We start from the raw sequence: 20,989 nt of genomic DNA, 5'->3' as shown, positions 1-20,989 counted from the left end.
TGATTTCAAATATTAGTCAAGAACTTTTCAAAAGAATTTCATATTAAAAGTTTGGACAACTGATCAAAGAAAAAAAAAATTCTTTTCACCTTCAACATCTGGGCTCTCTTTTTCTAGATCTTTGGCATATCCAAATTAGTAATTTCTCCAAGATTCATTATTATGGTATTTTCTGATAAGATTTTATTCAAAACATGGTTAAATATAATTATCAATGATAAATTAATGGATTAACTTTAACTGCTCTAGCAAAAAGATGGCTGTTGATATTATCTGATCTTTTTATTCTTATATCAAGATGCCTCCATCACCAGAATTTGTCATGGTGTTTGCCTTACAGATATAAATTGTAATGAAATTGTAATGCTTTGATTGATTTGGAATAATAATTGGTTTATTCATCAATATGAGATATCCAAGAAAACAAATCATTATGGCTCAAATAGCTGATTTATTTTTTTAACAGTTAAACAGTTTAACAGTTTATCATTAATCATTTTTCTGAAACAAAAATCAGTGTAATTTAGAAAGATTTCTCCAAATATATCTTTGACAGGACAATTTTTAAAAATTATTTTAATTAAAAGAGTGAAAAACAAAAATTCATCATCAAAGCTTTATTTTCTGTGAATAAATTACTTTCTCCCACCTCATTCCTGCATCTTCCATACTTTCTTTCTTTGGCCACCACTCTCAAAAATTGCCTGGTCTATGTATCTGGCAGTCAGTGAAATTTTTCAAGAAGCTAAGTTCAAAGGCAGATATTAGATCCCCAAAAAAGTTTCACACAAACTGGAGAAGCTCAAGAAGTGGCCCAAGATGATCTTTGAGATCCCTTCCAACCCAGGCCATGCTATGGTTCCATAATTCACTGAACTGTTTGCTCTCCTTACTGACTTTGTTTACGGCCTCCTTTGCCCCAATGGTGATGTTGGTAGGCTTTATGAGGTGCAAAAAATGAGCTACAGTAGATACTTCTACTCCATGAGCATGAAATATATTTGCATGTACTCCCTAAGTTTCCATTAATTAATTGTATTATTGTGTAGTATATATATGTAATGAGCGTGTGGGATGAAGCAAGAGGCTTGGCTGAATCCAGGTGAGGATCAGTAGCCCAGCATGGAGAGCAGTGCTGGTCTTTAACACTGGTACTGAAATGCAACCTCGTTTGGCACTTTCCATTTCTCTATACCAACTTAAAATGCATATCAAAGTGTTTTAAAGATTATTCAGGTTTTTGATGAGCCCCTGATTCTGTCGATATTTGTGGGGTAGGACACTGTGAGTCTGCAAGGCTGCCTGGTGACTGAGATACTGGGTTGCTGTTGCAGTACTGTCCAAAAGCAGAATTTTCAATAGATATTTGATCTGCAACAATCTTTACAAGGATTAACACTGTGACAAATAGCTGTATTTTAAAGTTTGTCAGGATACTGACATTCTCAGAGGCTTTGAAAGTCTTCTAATAGTATGGTTGCATTGTTATTACACAATCTCTATGCAGTACACAAATCGAGAGCCAGAAATTATCTATAATATAGAAAATCAAACAAAAGGTTTTAATTTTTAAATTTTAAATATTTTCTACAACTGATGGCATCTTATATTTTAATGTCAAGGAGTAAATTTGGGTTCCGTATGAAACAATACAAACTCTAAATAACTATTTTGAGGCAAAAAATATCTGAGAAGTATATTCCACAAGAGCTCTGGTAAATGGCATGGCAATTCTTTCAGAAGTTTTCTGTACTCCAACAATGCCTTTTTGAAATACTTAGAGATTTTAGCAAGTTAGGACTATTGTAGCACATCAAATTACTGGAAGATACAGAACAAACTCTAAGGAACAGCCGTTGTGAGTGAAAATTGGATTCCCAGTTTTCACAAACGGAATCTGGTTGCCAGTGTTACATTTGAACAAAACCACAGGGTTCACCTAATTACTCTCCACTCAGGGGTCAGGTGCATAAGGAGATCTATTCACCAGCTATAAACCAAAAGGCATACACTCTGAAATTAAATAAACCAGTGGTTATCTATTAATTGTGCTTTACTTAACCCTCCTTGTAAATACCTGGTCCTGGCTCTCTCAGAAACAGTTCTGGAAACACTAGGTCTCATCTCACGTGGTGGTTTCTGTATTGCTGTTATTCTGAAGTCTTGTATGGCATAAAACTGTGTGTTTGTTTCTGTGTACAGGGATCAGTTTAATACAGAATCAGTACAGATAAAGTAATTTCAGTTTGCCCCTGAAAAGTTAACAACCATAGGAAAAAACAGTTGTTTCTTCACAAAGTCTAAGGCTTCTAAGGCTTTGCACACATTTGTACTCAAAATTCCACAAATCTCTGACTGAGTGCAAAAAGTCCATTAAAATGCAGTATTTTTACTTTTAAAAAAGGAAGCAATTTCATCCATGTGCTAAACATTTTGACTATTGAAAATAACACGGAGAAATTTTTCATAATGCCCAGCAGTAAATTATTGCTCTTCTAGGCCTTTTGTTTTAATTGGTGACAAGAATATATGAATAGGTGCATTTTTTGAGAGAGGCTTAAATTTGTTAGAAGGGCTCTTCCTTTTTCAGCTTGGGTATGCAAGAATATGAACTTTAGTACTAGTGATTATGAAAAAGTCTCTTGAGGGTTTTGCTGTTGTGGCATTTCGGTTTGCTAAGAGGATATTTCTCTTCAGTTTATATCAGCAATGGAAAACCTCAGAACTGATATTAACTTTACATATATATTTTTGCTTGCAGCATTTTTGTTTAACTAGTCCTAAATTCACTTGCATTTTCATTTCTTATGTAGCAGTATCTGCTGGTCAGCTATACTAAATCCTGGGGATGACTTGTATGGCAAATCTCTCCAAGTTTTTTCTGCCCCTGAGTGACTTTCTTCAGGTGTTAGAACACATAACCTCCCTCCTCCTAGCAGGAGGTTATCACCAGAAATTCCCCCTCTCCTTGGTCACACGTTTGATGTCTGCTGAGTCAGATCCTGCACCCACACAGTTAAAACACCACTTCAGGGGGACCCAGCTCCTCCTGTGCAGATCTCACCCTGGCAGGGAGAGGAGCCACCCCTGAAAAATAAAGGCAGTGTGTGCTTCACTCCTTGAGATGGAGCTTGTTAGGGAAGGGAAATCCAGCCTTTATTCCTGGATCAGAGCTGTTGTCCCACCCCACTGTGTACACTTGAGAAGTCAGGATCCAAGCCGCTGTCTCCCTTCAAGCAGCTCTGCCACTTTCCTTTCTCAAAGGAAAATAAAATTATTTTGGGATCATATGAAATTAAATACAAGCCTTGGAATGATAGCTTCTGATTGGTGTGGAATACATGGTGTCACTTTTTGTGCTATGTCTACAGACCTGGGAAAGCCTAGCCATAGAGCCTTAAGTTAACTAACCAATTTAAATGTTTTTAATATTCCTTATGCAAAGTTCCATACAACATCAGCGTACACATATATGGGCTCTGCTCTTGGAGCTCCCTCCAGACAGAGCAAGCCCTTTTTTCAGAAAAGGCAGATTTTGATAGATCTGTGTATGAGCACAGGGGGCCTCTTGCAGGGTCAGGCTCTCAGCAAACTTGGCAACTCTTTTCCTCCTGCCATCAGTCTTGCAAAGTTTGATAATTTCATTAATGCTTAATCAGTTGGGTGTGAGTATGAAAGAACTCTTCCTTTCATGCTCTCTTTAACTTTGTAGCCTCAGTAGTTAGACAGGATGTTTTCAAAGGCTCATTCTAACTTCAGATTTCAGTGTTTCTAAAAGAAAGAATAGCCAAGACTCAAAAATAAGTATTTTCTTTCTTTTTTTTTAATATCATCCTCTATGCAATATTGTTACAATCATTACTACAGAGAGAAGGAAGTCTGAAAAAAATAATTTCACACCTTTTAAACAATTGTAAAGCAAGTTAAGGCAATTGCTTTTTATGATTTTTTTTATTCTATATTTTCTTATTTTCACAAGCAAGTAGCAAATGAAACATAAATTATTGGTTACTTGAAGTGTTAAGGTTTCAGCAGAAACATTTCATTGATTTCATTCTGTAGAGCTTTGAATCTAATTTTAGAAATTAGTCAGACATGTAAAAATAGGGTAGTGTATGTGATTTTTTTCCTCAAATATCTCCAGGCAGTAGAATGTCAGAAGCTACAGGTGCTGAAAGCTATAAGCCTCATCTTGGAACAGTAGAGATATAACTCTTGTGGCTTTGGCATTTTCTCAAAATGAATAGCTGGATGAGATACTAACTTGCTTCATTTTTACAGCATCTTAAAAACTGTCATATGTCCAAAGGCTTAGTTTTAAGTAGTTTTTCCTGGAACATTTAAGGGAAATTTCATCTAAATATACTTGCATTATTATTTTATAGTTTAAACTGGTATCTTCAGATGCTATTTTTATTATTGCATCTTTTATGTCTGATGTTTTTTTGGTTAATTTTCATAATATATAGCAAAGATGAACAGCTGTTCTACAATTTTCTTGTGATTTCTCACCAGTCATTTTTCTAAACCTCTCTGGGGATAGTTTTTACACAGTATTGACAACTTTGTTTTCTGATCTCCTTGAGTGAAATTAATTAAATAAAGAAGAAAATTCTAGAAAGATGAGGAAGGGTGGCTTGATAAAAATGAGTAAAAATATTTTCCAACCGTTTTACAACTGCCCTGTTGTAAAGACCAATGGCTATAATAAATTAAATAAGTGAGATTATAGAGGTTTTTTCTGCCAATTTTCTTTTAAGATGTTAATATATCCTAATGATTCTGCATCCTATTAGCTTACAATTGTTTCAAAACAAAACAAAATGCTTTTTTAGCAGGCGTATCTCATTTTTAAATAGAATGTGAAGAAATTAAGTTCTGAGGAAGTTGCTTATGTTACAAAGGGAAACATATGAGAACAAGTGAATGGCAGATTTACAAGTCTAAATGTGCTTCCCATGTGTCATTCTGAATACCAAAGGTGGCAGGGACCTGCTAGAAAATGGTGGTGTTCAAATTCAGACTCATATGTGTGTCTTAGTCTCCTTGAGTCTCAGTGGCTGCAATGTTCTCTTCATGCTTTTAAGAGTTAACAGAGTAGAAACCTTAAATATTGCAGGGTGGTTTTGCCTTTAATGGTGTGGCACATAGTACAAGAAAAACCTCATGGATTTTTCAGCCTGGGCTTACAGGATCTGTGGTACAATTCCTGCTTCCCACTGCAAATGGGTATCAAACTAAAGTCCAAAATTCCACCATATAGAAGAGAAGACTGTGTTCAAATTGATAATGAGATCAGATACTTATAGCTCTGGGGTGTTTTTTGTCTATTTCTATTGAGCATTTAACTGTCTGGACACAACCCTGTGCCATGTGCTCTGGGATGACCCTGCTTGAGCAGGGGCTGGGGCCCAGTGACCCACTGTGGTCCCTTCCAGCCTGACTCATTCTGCAAATAAAAAGCATAATATTTTTAAAACTGGAGAAAAAAAATACTGACACATTTCACATGCATCTAATGATGTACTTTGTAGGGAAAAGTGGCGACTGCAGAATGGAAGAGGTAAAAATGCGCTAGGAACTTTATAACACCAAGCACTGAGGGCATATATGGAGCATTTTGCTTTGCTTTAATGTTCTTCATCACTGAGGTTTTTTGTTTGGGTTTTTTTAAAGCTTTCTGTTTCTAAACTGTTCTGTTCTCCTTTCTTTTTCACCTCTTCTGCAGGTTGAAACAGACTTTGGACTTTGAGTACTTAGATAGCAGGCATTATCCAGAGGAAGAAGTGTAATTTAAGAAACAATATATTTGAGGAAGGGGCAGAAGGTAGCTGGGAGCAACCCTTCGAATTGCAAGACATGGTTTCCTAGAACATAATGTGTTTGGGGGATTTCAGTTTTTTCCCAAAATCTTTATGCCTGTCTGGGTTGTCTTGCTTTTGAGTCACTTGTTAAATTGAGACTCCAAATGTCTGTGATAAAGAAGACATGCAAGTGTGCTAGACTGGGCCCATTGAATGTACAGATGCCAGACTTATTGGGAGTGACACTGTGAAATTAATATGTACACACTGCAATTTAAAGGATAATATTATGCAAATATTCCTAAGCATGACATGTTAAAAAGTAGTTACATTTTAGACACATCCATTAATATTTTCTCTTGAATATCAAGTACTTCCTCCCACCTGCCATCTCTTCCATGTTTTCACATGCTATGATGTTTAAATGTCATAGAGCTGTCATAACGCTGTGACTAGGCTTTTTGGTTAGTAGAATCTATCACAATCTGCATTTATATTGTGCTCAGCACTTTAAAAACAGATTACACATTTCAAGAAGTACCAAAAAGACATATTTTTAATAACTTTTTCTTCTTATGGAGCAGATTCTGAATTGCTTTTTCTGTTCCTAGCATATAACACTACTATGTTTTGCCCCTAAGCAGCATATGGGGGAGAAAAAAACAGGCTTAATGGCTTATTCTGAATCCTGCTTGTACTCCCACTTCAGACTTGCATTTATGCATATGATGGTGTCACTCGCTTTGGAAAAGAAGCAGCAATTCTGGGTGCTCAGGCTTAGGCCATGCCTTCCTACTCCCCACCCCAGCCAGTCTCACCCAAACGTAGTTCCTGTTCATCTTAGTTTGTGAACAGCTCTTAACACCTGGATTTGAATGCCAGAATTACACACAACAACTAAGCAAGCAAACAAATTGCCAAAGTTTGCAAGCAATCACAGCATTTGTAGAATCTTGGTAGCATCTGAAAATCAGTGTTTTATTTTTCTGATCAGTGCTGCCCATTAATAGCAGTGTACCTGTGCCCTGAACTGCTGGGATTTCTTGCCCCCCATTTGTTAACCTATTTTTATTATGAAGTACTGCAGAATATTGTTCACATTCTGTTCACATGTATATTCTAGGCTTCAGTTCATGTGTATCCTTTTAGACTAATTCTATAAAAATAATTGTAGTTTAAAAACACCACATTGCTTTGAATTAAGAAATAAACTGGCAGTGGAGAAGCCTTGCTTAGAGACTTAAATTAAGCAGCAGACTTGCCTATAAGCATGTAGGTGTAATGACAATACTATGAAAATATCACCAGCAACATCATAGTTAGATATATTAGGATTTTCAGTTTAAGCAGGATAAATATCCTTTTACATACTTAAAGTGAATGAATTTTATCTCTGAACCGAACAAAATATATTATGTGGAGCATTGCATCTTCTAATATTTCTCTATCAAAATTTGTTAAAAATGTAGTGGTCACAAACCTGTTCATTCCTCAAAAAAAAAAAATTAAGTACACTGGAAATAGCACACAAATTCTAAATAAAACCAAATAAAATTATTCTGTGCAAACACCTACAAAATATGCATTTAATACTATTGTAATTATGTAAAAAAAGATAGATATCTACATGTATGATACAGATAAAATATTATTACTCAGTTTAAACTTTATAATCTATTATCTTAATTCAAAGAAATGCAAAAAAAATTTATTATGCATATACTGAGATTTCTTGTTTTTGTACTCCAGTTAAAAATAGAAGTCTTGAGGGATTGGTATTGGGCAAAGTTAAAATATGATAGAAATCTACATCATTAAGTACATTTGTCACTCTGAAGAGAGAAGAGCAAAAAAGAGGAAGAAAACAGTTAGATTAGATTATACTTCAACAAGAAAAGGTAAACAGAAGTAAGAAGAGAAAATGGACCTCTCTAATCCAAATAAAACTTTTTAACAATGAGGAATTATGAAATACAGACCACATGTATTATGGAGCAATATTTTTTCCCTGTACACAACTTTTTTAGCAGTAACAAGCAGATAGATCACACCTCATATTAGAAGAAAGAGTAGGTATTTATGTGGTTAAGTGTTTGAATGACAATTGAATATTCCCAGAAGTTTTTATCAATATAATAGGCTGGATTATACAGAGGAAAATAATTCCTGTTAATGATGCTGTCATTTAGATACCACATTACAGATGTATTTCCAGGAAATAAGTTCCTTCAAAGCACAAAAATCCAAATTGGGAGCGAAGATCAGAAGGACGAGTGATTTACTTTATTCCACACAGGTTATTATACTGCTCTTATCATCACAATATCTGATTATTTTCTGGTGGTGCATTACACTATGGATTTGTACCTCAGCACTCTGCCTTTGCAGGATGAGACCTGTAGGCCTGGGGGAAGATGGAGTAGGAAAAGCTGAAAATATTCTGCATGTGTAAACACTAAACGAGAGGAGGAAAGAGCAGGAATGAAAACAATATCTAATTGGGTGAAAGAAAACATATTGTCATGTGCTGGCTAACACGGTAAAGACTTTTGGAAGTTTAGGCTATCAAGAGGTTGATGTTTGATCCATGAAGGTTGGTGTCTGTTTCAAGTGTCGTTCAGAAATGTCTGACAGATTGTTTGAAGGCATTATAACCTACAGAAAATGCCAGAATTGTCAATGCTTGGATTTTAATTAACTCAATATTTTAATTGGAAAGGAATAAAATTTCCAGAATATAGTATCCTTTTATCTCTTCTATGAGATTGTTCCCTGGGCAGATGAGGTTTTGGAGCTTCTTTCCTTTGGTAAATGCTCCTGTCCCCAAAAAGGATTGTTGTGCCTGGAAAACCTGTGACCTTGTGTTCTCACTGAGTGATGCTGCAGAGGTACCCAGACAAACAGCAAGCAGAATAAATTCAAAGATAGATTTATAGAGAGATTAAGAAAATTCAATTAAACTAAAAAATAAAAATAAATAATAAAATAAAAAAAGAAAAAAAAAACCAAACAAAAACATTGAAAAAAACCCCATAACCAAACCAACCAAACAAAAATATATCAATCTACCCCCAAAAAAACCCCACAAAAATAAAACTGTGTTCACTACCCAGGAAAAAAAAGAAGCTGCAAATATATATGCAATGTGGCTGAGAGGCCTCTGTAAATAAACACCAGCTAGAAAACTATGGATTAGAAACATATTAAACATTTGAAAGGACTTTTTCTATCAAATATAAACGGAGTTTTATTATATTTTAAAAATCTCTGCAATCCTGATGCATTTTTATGTCAGTTTCTGCAGGAAGGTCCAAGAAAATTTTGGGTTGTAGTAATTGTTTCAATGAAGAAAATTTCTGAAGAATTTCTAAATTTATATATTAAAAATACCCATGCACAATATGTGTTAAAGACATGCCCAACTAATTAAATGGATAATTCTTCATCTGTATCAAACTTTGAAATTAGTTGGTCAGTTTATTTAATGTCTAATTGCTTACAAATCTCTTATTTGCAAAATGAGCCTGAAGCATGCTGAGAAGAGAATGTCCTTGCATAGTTTTTATTTTGTGTCACAGGTCATTTTGTAAATGTTGCAACTGTCTTTCACATGGCCATTGAAGAGTTCAAAGTTATGTCAAATATCAAATGGATGTTTCATTTTGCAAATTTTCTTTAACTAGAAAGGGTGCAGGACCTGAAATACCAGTTTTCACCCTGCTGTAAGTTTAAATCGTAAAATAATACATGGCTGGGATTCAGGCCCAGGTATCATATAAAAACTGTCCCGAATTTTTACCTAAATCAGTTTAAGGATATTCCTGTTTTTACAAATCCTGAAAAAGCAAAGCTACATATTTTCCTAGTTATAATTATTTGCTGATTTGAGTGACCTGAGATATTTAAGTGATCAGATAAGAGTAGTTTAACTCAGACTAGGTGGAAAAGGCATTCACATCTGGGCATGTTATAAACAGGCAGTTGCATCACAGTTTTTAAGCACCACATAGTACCTCTAGGAACTCACAGTTTGACCTTACCTGAAGCTGGACTGGTTTCTGCATGAAAGTTTTTGCAGACTTTATGATTTACATTGCACATTATAATAGCAATAGTAGCATCTGCTTTCTCAACTGCAGCAGGTTATCAATCACTCCTCCTCTCCAGAAGTGAGTTTTCTTAGTTGCAGTTTATTACAGTACTGCAGGGGTGCAATGCCCAATGCCAAAATAAGAAAAAAATGTATTACTTATCTGTAAAGAGCTTTAATTTTTTACAGCACCCACAAATCCATCATAGTCTCTCGTGTCTTCTGCTCCAGAACCTAATTCCAAAGAAGGCCTCATGACAGAGAGGTGGGGTATGAGAGATGTGGAGTATTTATTCTGTCATACATTACTCAAGAGAGCAAAACATGCATTTAATTGACAAGCAATATTTTCACAGGGGTTCTTTGACCACACACCTGTCTGGATGCACACACACACACACACTGCAGTATCTGCAGAGGAGCTCAGCAGGGACCAGACACCTGTACAAGAGAAGTCACTGCTGACAAGTAACTCCCCAGTACTCAAAGTAAATGGGGGCTTGGTCACACCACATTCAGTCAAAAGGTACTGACTTTTTGGGAGGAGTTGCCAAAATAAGGAAAGGAAATACTTTGTTATATACAACGTTGCAATGTGTATTTTTTCTCCCAAAGGAAAAAAAAATGGTTTTCAGAGTGAAAATCAGAAAAAGAGGTTACAATAAAACAGCGCTGTGGTAGGAAGCCTTTTTTGATGAAAATGCTATTTCTTGTGATATGCTTGGTTTATAAACATTTCAAGATTAGGATTTACATTGTGACTGAAAATGCATACAAATACTATATCTGTTTTCTTTCTCATTATTAGGTACATTGTGACTGAAAATGCATACAAATACTATATCCGTTTTCTTTCTCATTATTAGGTATTTGTAGTGTGTTGCCGGATCCTTTGAGGGCAAAGCAGTCCTTAGGCTTATTTATTTAGATTGGTGGTGTATCTCAGGCTCTTCATTAGACATCCAGATATACAGCTATGTCCTGAATAGGAAGGATTGCTGGTACTTTTGAAGACAGCTAGAAATGGAGGAGAAAATTCAAGTAGACACAGCTCGTGTCAAAACCAAATTTTGCTATGTAGATAAGGAGGCAATTTATTAGGAGAGCCTCTACATATATAGGAGAAGCCACTTGGCTAGTTATTTGAAACTTGTACAAGCTGCCAGTAGATACCAGCATAAGGTAATGATCTGATATAGACAGTGACATATTGACAAATGTTTTAGTTCATCTTAATGTTATATGTTGCTGTTTAGGTCATCTCTAAAGACCTTGATAAAGTATTTTAAAGAAAATTTACTGCCCTAATTCTTCATTTACATAATAAAACCTAATATCTATTGTAGGTGGCTTTGATTTTAAGGCTCCCATACCCAACAACGCTCTGCAGACTTGCTCACATTGGATGGTTCTTACAATTTCAGTGAGAAGGTTAATTGTACTGATTAATACAGGTTTAAGAGTTTGCATGATTAAGGCCCAGAGACATTATACAGCCCAGCTCCTCTCCCAGAGCATGGAAATAAAAAGTTCATCATACTGTGTAAAGACAAGGTTTCTGCATGCTCTGTGCACAGCATTACATTCAATCAGGTATATAGCATTCAAATTAATACTGGCATTCCTTGTGAAAGTTTATTTCTCTTTAAGTAGGAAAAAAATTCTTTACTGTGAGATTGGCAAGGCACTGGAACACATTGTCTAGAGAAGCTGTGGCCACCCCATCCCTGGAAGTATTCAAGGCTAGGTTGGATGGGGCTCTGAGCAACCTGGTCTAGTGGGAAACATCCCTGCTCATGGCAGGAGAGCTGGAATGAGATGAGCTTTCTATGTTTCTCTGAATTCACCCTCCCATGACTGTTATCAATCCCCTGAGGACAGAACTAGATTCTGCTTGCAGAACTTAGCAGCATTTTAACTGAGGGGACTGTTGCCTACCTGTTGCAAACTGCTTCTTTCCTGCTAGATAAAAGCTATCCAGAAACACATTCCAACAATCTGGTTGCTTGGTTTTATGCTCAGTAAGCATTGGTTACCATAGTGTTTTAGAAAAATACTTTTTCAGGAAGCAGAAGCACAATCAAATGTAGTCCACTGGAGTTGTGGTGAATGAATGAACCGTCTGTTAACAAATTGAAAGCAATGCATTTATAGATTTAATGATTAGTCAACTTTAATTTCCTGCTACAATCACAAAAGTATAAAAAAGATGGTGGCATGTCAGTAAGTCCAGAAGTACTCCTCTAGGTACCCAGCAGCTCCCAACCCCTTGAATATACCTCCTTATGACTGTCCTGTGACTGCTGTAAACTGACTCCCTTCAGCAACCAAGTCTTTCTGGAAAGCAAACCAGACAGTTCCCTCCACCCAAGCTGCAGATTTTTCTGTAGATACCTATCTCTGAGCCACTGGAACAAACCCTGCCTCCCAGTTTTTAAGCCAGGATATCCTTCGTAGTGATCAAAAAGTGTTATATTCATACTGGATTCCTCTTGTCCAAATTTTACTTTACATGTTTTTGTTGTAATGAAAAAATGCAAATTCTTGACTTTGATCCCAAAGACCTAGGTACTGTGCAAGTTTAACATAAAAACCCTTTAATGTTCTTCAGTTTATGTATTCTATGTAAGCTAATGGTTCAGAATTCCAGACAGAAGTTGAAAGGCAACTGAGGACTCTTGTTACAGTTTGAAACAAGAAATAAAGGTTTTCTACTTATTACTAGGCAAGAAAAAAACCATCATTTAGGTACATGACGCTTGTTGGTTTTCTGAAATCTCCTTTGTGCTGGTCATTCATCCAGAACTGAAAATTTCAAACCAATGACTAACCTTCTGTAGTGCCTGGTTTTGGTTAATGGTTCAGCATATTTCAGGTTCTTCAATAATCATTCTGTGCTTATTTATATGTCACCCTTTGTCCAAGCTGTAGCTTTGCTGTCAAGTGTGAGCTAGAACAATCTCTTAAAGTCAGATGTGTTTTCAGCTATGCTGTGGTAATCTTGGCTGTGATGAAGCTCCTGTCTCTCCGCCAAGAAGAAAATTTAGATATTAATATGAAATTCACAGTGTGTGAATGTATCTGGGGAATATGAAATATGTAATATCATAAAAATCACTGAGCTGTGGAATCACAAGTTAGATGAATTAATGTATCATTACTTAATTTGAATTCTTTCACTAATGTGCACATAATGTTTGGTATTTATTTTTATGTAGTTATTCAGGATTTTCTGAGTAAATCTTTTTACCTGATTGGCCAAATCAATACCTGAGATCAATTTCTTGTTTTTAAGAAAAAATAATTAGAAATGTTTTGTTGAGTACAGAACTTTATTCTGTAGAGATGGATAACTAAGTAGCCAAGGATCTCGTAGCTAAGATGCTCAACTGATTGCATGATAGCTGATCCCAGTGCTGATTTGAGGATCCTGTATGGGAAGATATGAAAACTCTTGTGGAAGGAAGTCTGCTTGTACACGGGAATATTACTAAAATGTGTGAGGCAAAAGCTAAAGAAATGCCCTGATATGACTGCACAATGTGAATTTCACAGAGATAGTGTGGAACTGTAATTTCATAAAGAGATAAAGGACTCTCCTATTAGGAAATGCTGAGAGAACTGGGCTTGCTCAGCCTGGAAAAGCGAGGGCTCTGGGGTGACTTAGTTGTGGCCTTCCAGCACTTGAAGGAAACATTCAAGAAAGATGGAGAAAAGCTATTTACAAGTGTCTGGAGAGACAGGACAAGGGGGAATGGCTTCACATTTACAGAAAGTAGGTTCAGATTAGATATTAGGAAGAAATTCTTCCCTCTGAGGGTGGTGAGGCCCTGGCACAGGTTGCCCAGAGAAGCTGTGGATGCCCCATCCCTGGGAGTATTCAAGGCCAGGCTGGATGGGGCTCTGAGCAACCTGGACTAGTGGAAGGTGGCCATAACAGGGATTTGGAATGAGATGATCTTCAAGGTCCTTTCCAACACAAACCTTTCTCTGATTCTGTGATTTTGAGTTATAGTGCACTAAATTCTCCCTAAAGTTATTATTAATGAGTATAAATTTACTCAGAACATGCGTTTTCCATTATTCCTGTGAATCACTTCCAAACAGCACAATATCTTCTCTGTGATGACACCCACCAGCCACAGTGTGCCCTTTTATATGTTTGATTTTGTCAGAAAGAGAGTTTATTGAAAAAAAGCTGCTTATATTAAAAAAAATTCCTATTGGAAAATGGGATTTTAAAAGATACTGCCTATATATTTTCAACAATCAAAGTTAATTTTTGTATTTCAAATAACTTTTCAGCCTGTAAATTATATTTAGTGTATAAATAGTTCCCCCTCTATAAGTCAATAACCTGTAAATTATACATGTATAGTGGAAGTAGGAGTTAAGATCCAGAGTCATCTCTTCCCTGCCTTTGATCACTCAGAGCCTGCTCAATCTTACAAGAAGGCTCGGTGCCTTTGATCTCCTCTGCCTCTATCTCTTGTTCAGGTTAGCTGGGGATGTTGATTTTGAAGTGTAGGTTTTCCTTACAAAATTAAGTCAGTTCAAACTAAAAAATAACTGCAAATGTAGCCATTTGTACTAAAAACACTGAAGAAGTCAAAATCTAGAATGAACAATTAAAACATTTAAATGTACAAAGTGTTAATTTCTTCAATATAAAAGTACTTTAAGATCTAGATTTGAGGGATTGTGCTGTTTGGGGTGAGAACATTTTGCAGAATCAAGAATTCACAGTGGGAAAATTGAATAATGCTATATTTAAAACTGTTCTAACCATTTTTACTTCAAAACTACTTGATACTTTGGTCTGCTGAATCAAAAACACACCTTGCGTTGGACTATAATGCACATGTTCTTTCTTTTCAACTAAGAGTTATGACCTGACCAGTTTTTTCAGGCTAATAGAACTTAACCTGCTGGGAATGTAACCCAGCAAAGTGCATGCACAGGTCCCATATATTTTAAAGTAAGAATATGTGTGGGATGTTTTTGGACATATGTACATATACATCTACCTGGAAAACATTATGATGTTTTGGAAAGTACTGTCCAGAGCTGTAGTAATATAAGGATCTAGAGATGCATGTAATTTCCTTCTTGAAATAATTATGTTTCAAAAATTCGAATTTTCTTTTTTTGCCAATGAGCTCTGCCATACTGAGGTGTAAGACTGTGTCATTTATAGCAGTCAGGGGATAGGTGACACACAGCTTGTGTTCTACTTTTGGTTCAAGGCAGCTAAGCAAAACTATCCTCTTAGATAACATTTTTATAAGATTTTAAAGTATGAGCAGCCTGGATTCATACATGTTCATATAGGAAAAATATGAAGTAAAAAAAAAAAAAAGGCGTCTTTATCAGTGACAGATAAATCAGTGGTACAAAGAAGGCCCCTCTGACCTCTTTTGTATTACCAGTCTGTATTCAGGTCACGAATGAGTTCTAAGAAAAATAAGTGGCCTTGGGAGACCCTTGCTACATAACCTGGCAGTAGGGAGCAAGAAGTCATCTGGGCTTTCTGCTGAGTTCTATCTGTGCAATCCCAGGCCCCTGAGAATTTTTCCTTCTGAAGCTTGGGAGAGGATTGTTGTTGTGATGGTGTTCTTTGTACACGTGCATGAGCTCAGAGCAGCATTGCTGCCATTTTTGAAGGGGATCATTGGGATGGGAGTAGTACTGGGACAAGTTTAGGCACTAGGCATGCTGCTAAATCCATAAAAGGAATCCATAAAAGTTTCTGGTTTCCATTATGGCTATACTTGTCCTTGTTTTGGAGAGATGTTTGGAAAAGACAGGCAGTGTCTTGTTTATCACAAGTAAAAGGCATGTATATCAATACAAGGAGGTATTTGTTGTTTACCCTCTTTGCTAGCTGATTTTCTGTGTGCACTGTCTTACTACTCTAATGATCAGGAACTATACTAAGTTATCTTCAGATTTCAGTTTTCAAAGGTAGTGGTCAATTTGGTGTAAACTGTGTGGGTGTTATTTAGAAATTATCTAATTCAGGGTAGTATTTATGATTCAGTGCAGTGTACTTATCACTGAGCAGTGTCAGGTATTCTGTGCTCAGTACAGTAATGCTGTTTCTGAAAATAAGTTAATGTTTGGCTCCTTTGCCTCTAAACTGGTAAAAACATTTAACTGCCATGCTACCCAGGAATTTTGAGGAGTGATATGCTGAAAGCTTTTAGTGGAAAAAAATAGATAGTTCAGATTTTTTCATATGCTGAATTGTGATGATAATGCTCAGCCATATTTGCACTTAGACCCAGAAGAGACAAACAAGGTAAAGCAAATGTTTTTCTACATTTAAGACTGGGTATATGTGAGGGGATTGGATGTTTTATCTCTTGCTGTGGACTTACTTACTGTTTCTGGAGTGGAAGTAGTGAAATAAATCAGAGCTGGAACAAGTGTGTTGAAGGAAATGTCTGTGGCAAAGATCTTCCTAGCATCAGGTTTTGTTTGATAGAACACGATGGCATTCTACCTGAGCCTGTCTGAACCACTGTGTTGTTGCTTGTGGAGAAAGGAACATCTCTCCTTGTGCCTGAAAAGCACATGTAAAAGGCTGAGTTTTTCTCAGGGATGGTGAGTAGTGACAGAGCCTGGCTTTTGCTTGGGCCTTGCTATGAACTTGTCTCCAAACCATCTCTCCTGCAACCATGCTGTTTGTCCTACCACAACTGTGCTTCCCTGTGAAGAAGAGAAGGGTGTCTCCTGTTTGCCCCTATTATTTTCTTTATACCATGCAAGAGTTACTGGAAAAGGCTCATCTGAATTCTCAGTAGTGATTTAATTTTGTTTTATTTGTACCCTTTGTTATTTATGAATATCTGCACACTTAAGGGAAAAGCTAATCTTAAAAAATCAATGAACAAGTCTTTAGTTGCCTGAACAAGAGTATTGGATGTGCATTATCCAGTTTTCTATTGCTATGTATTTCTAAAAACTGTCTTAATCCAGTAGCAAAGCAGAAAGAAGGTTGTGAAGAGCTGGTACTCAGCCACACAGCCAAAGACCAAAAGTTAAATAAGTTTCAAATAACACAGTGAAAAGTTTAGAGGAGAAGGAATTTAAAACAAAATTGTTCATGGAAATTTCAGAAAGGAGAAAATTACACTTAAATTTAAGAGGAATGACATCTTTGGCTCTTACCACAGAGCATCTTGCTTAAATCTCTTAATTCGGTGCTGTTAACCTTAAGGCAGAAAAAACCAGAAGGCATAGTGCCATTTGGGGATAAAATTAAAGTAGCTAGCAGATGATAACTTTTAATTTGCATGCATTTTACAAATAATTTTTGTCACCTCTGTACACTAGGGCCTTTGAGAATGTGATCTGCAGAGCAAGACCATTTAGTTCTAAAGTGTTATGCTGTGCAATATAGTATGTTAAAGTTATCCAGAAATGTGCAATATATCCAGCACTTGCATGTCCTCTTCACTTTGTGCATTTTCAACTTTTAACTAATAGTTTTAAAGTTTTAAACTAGCTACTTTTGTTTTCATGTTCAAGAACAGCCATGTAAAGAGCAGAGATTCCCTTCATACCTCTCCCTTCACACTGGCATGGCTGTTCTGTTTCTTTCCCATTCTCTGCCAATTTTTCTATTTGTCATATCTTGTATGGGTTACCATGCCCAGGGAAGACTCTGATTTTTCCCTTTGTTAGCCTTTTAACCTGAGGATTTTGGGATGATGGTTGTTCTGTGGGAACTGAGTACAGTGCAACTATATTTGTCTGTGACCAGAAACCCTCGGCACAGCCCAGGTTTCCCGTTCTTCTTGCATTCCCCCTGCTGCCTCCTGAGCAGAGGAAGGATCAGTGCCCTACTCTCCCATGGAGAGGTTGTTCCTGTGCAGCTTCCCTCCACCCGGCCTCCCTGCCTCCTCCAGCTGTGCATGAACAGGGCCAGGCACTCCCACAGACACAAGTTCTTGGTTCCCTTTGTGCTGCCCGTGAATTAGTTCATAGGCAAAGCACTCTGAGGTTCATCTACATCTCTAATTGTTGTCAGGCACATATGCAAGTGATATTTTAACAGCTTTTTTAAATCCTTCTTGAATATTGGTGAAGCCAGTACTCATTATTGAGGGCTAGCCACATGTTGAAGTGGTTTTCCACACATGGAAAATAAAAAAAGACTGTTGGATGCTGTGCCTGTCACCCCTCAAAAACTGCTGCTTAGATTTGCCCAGTTCAGACTGTCTATTATTTGTAATTATTGACAAATATTCTTCTGAGATGTGCAAGTCAGACGGTCCTCTTGTCCTTTCCACATATCACCACTGAATAATACCCACCAAGCAAATTTGAGCAGGATATTTATTCATTATTGTTTAGTTGGAGGTTTCTATTCAACTCTAGTGAAACCCTTATTTTGCACCATGGCTCAAAATGCACCTGGGTATATGGGTGGTTCTGTTGGAGATGTATTATGGCCTAAACACTTTTATGGTTAATGGTAAAATGTAAGGTGGGATTAACTGGAGTCCCAGGCGCCTATTAAAAAAAAAAAAATAAAAAATTTGGTTTGATTTTTGCTCAAATCAATATGAAAACTACTAAAGTGATAGAAATTGAATCTCAAGTTTCAGTTTCTACAGAACTGTTAATTAAAGACATTTGGTTGAATTTTCTGAGGCTGGAAAAATTAATTTAGTTCTAAATAATCTCGAAGATATGTCATTAAATCTCAAAGACCTTTATGGAAGAATCCCCTCTTGCACTGTTGTTTTGACTGAGGGGTAATGACGTACGGAGTTTGTTTGTGGTCCTTGGAGGTCAGCGTGATCCCTGTGGTCCAAGCCATGGGTCTTGTAGCAAGTAGCTGGAGTTATAAGCAGCATTTCCACTGACCTCCTGCTGGCACCTGTTCAGCCATTTTTAGTTCATAGGGAAAAGAAAAGGAGGTCTGGATTCAAAACCATGCGCATGGCATTGCAGTCTGGAAGACCATCTGAGAGATCTTACACCATGTCACTGCATCAGAGGGCTTTCCCCCAGCTGCTGGCCCTTGAAAACCTCCAAAGCTGGAAAAGAGGCAAACTAAGCCATGAATGGATTTTCTGGAGCCACAGCAAGTTTCTCTTCTGACTGACAGCTCCCACAAGCTGACCAGAGTGGGGCTGACCCCACGTGCGCTGGCTCAGCAGATGGAGCAGGGTCACTTCCATCCCCTGATGTTGTACCCAGCACCTCCTCCCAGCCCCTTGCCCCTGCTGGGCTGGAGTGGTTGTGCCTTCTCCTTATCCTCTAGGTCCCACAAGCATTGCCACCACCATCTATAGATGCTGCTCCAAGTGTTCTCCCCCTTCCAGTCACACTTGCCTGCCCAGAAACATGGGTCCCAGCCTCCAGGATGTGCCAGGAGCAAGGCAGGGTGTGACCTGTGCTGCCAGGCTGCCATGTGTACTGTCCTAGTCCCAGCTGAATGACAGCCTCAGGACCTCACTCTGAGGGCTGCACCACCATCATAACAATCTTCCTCTACTTCAAAGCCCACTTTCTCACACTTCCTTCCTTTGGTAATGAACCTTCAATTTCCTCCAGGAAAATAAAGTGGAACTGGAAAGAACTGTAAAACAAAACATAAAAGTAGCCGAGCTGGAGAGTTATAGACTGCAGTGTCTCTGGGAATGGGTTTTCCTGTCCTTGCACTGCAGTTTCTAGTCTGTTGTCTCCTAGTTTGTTTGCCTTTTCTTCCCATATTTTAGCTATAAGATCTCCAGCATGCAAACTTTACAGGAGCATTTGGAGACATGCTAATAGGTAGGGAGACTCCCCTCACAGCTCCATTTTTATTAATGGGAGGATCAGAGATACTGCCACATTTTTAACATCACTTTTTGCAGTAGCTATTAAAGTTCACGGTGTAGAAACAGTAAACTCATTTGTTGACTACACAAAACTCTGAGGTCAATTCTTCTGTATGAGGTTTTCAGGTGCTGGGAGAGCATGTGTTTTTTGCTCAGTAGGCTACGTGGTATTTTCATTTGGAAGTGACATTTTCCGTGACATTTTACTTTAGAACAATAGCTGGGCAAAATCGAAATTTCAGGTCTGTAGCAGAAGAGTAATGCCTATTACTTAGTCTATTTAGTAACTTGCATCATTTATAAATTCTGCTTGATTGCATCTCTTTTCACAAAATCCAGTTTAAATGTGTTTTGAAGAAGGGAGGGTGCTGCCTGGTTTCAAATGTGCTGGTTTGCAAACTTGCAGACCAGCTGTCCTACTCACTGGTGGAGATAAGAGGGCTCAGATGAAGAGTTTTGTGTTGCTGGAAACACAAGCAATTTTCTCAGGAGACTGCTTTGAGGGAGATTGCAGCAATATTGCAGCCCCACAGTTAGTGGTGGGTATTGCCGCATGCATGTATAATTTCTGTTAGATAAAATCAGGAAGTAATAAAGACAGGTAAAAAAGAAGAGATGAAAGATCTGCTGTGTAGGGCTTTTTCCTTTTGTTTTCTTATTTTTCTTAGGGAGAAAAAATGTCCAGGGGATACCACATTAATCTGGGGAGAAGCGAGTGCTTCTTTAAATCAGAAAACTTGTGTTATACCAAGTGCTTTATTTTGGGCACTGTTTCAGTATGTTATGAAGGAAAGTTGCAGACTAGGCATGTTTACTAGACCTTTAATTGCTACATTTAGGAGAAAGGCGCTTTTTCTTTTTTCTTCTACCCTTCCCCCTCCCCTTTTTAACGACAAGAAGCCAGAGTTTGCTGTGCAAATGAAGCAGGCTTTGCAAGAATCAGATTCACTTTGGACGACTCTTCACATTCCTCGTCATCATTACATTAGGCAGCACAATTCCATCTCTGGTTGTTGGGCAGAAAAAGTGGGCAGCCTGCCAGGTAGACGTTTCCATGGCTCCCAACCCCCAAAGGTGATGCGTTTTTCAGCTAATTCAATGAAGAGTGGGCTGAACTTTGGGTATAAACTAGACAATAGCTGCCTTCGCAGTATCAGCAGAATGGTTTATGGGAATGCACTCCACATTTGGCAGAGCATCATGTGACCTTACGGCTGAGATTTTGTGATGGTGCCAACGGAGACTTGGAAAGCGGTGCC

At 37.5% G+C, this 20,989-nt stretch overlaps 1 protein-coding gene across 16 annotated transcripts in view; it reads left to right on the top strand.

Annotated features, from left to right (window-relative positions):
- The window catches only part of LOC135294941 (uncharacterized), a 326,225-nt gene that overhangs the window by 264,080 nt on the left and 41,156 nt on the right, over nucleotides 1–20,989 (top strand). The gene's annotated exons all lie outside the window — the stretch shown is intronic.

Source organism: Passer domesticus, chromosome 2 (genome assembly GCF_036417665.1).
Source record: "Passer domesticus isolate bPasDom1 chromosome 2, bPasDom1.hap1, whole genome shotgun sequence".
Taxonomy (NCBI): Eukaryota; Metazoa; Chordata; class Aves; order Passeriformes; family Passeridae; genus Passer; species Passer domesticus.
Note: the sequence above shows the minus strand (reverse complement) of the source record. Positions and strands in the feature narration are given on the sequence as shown.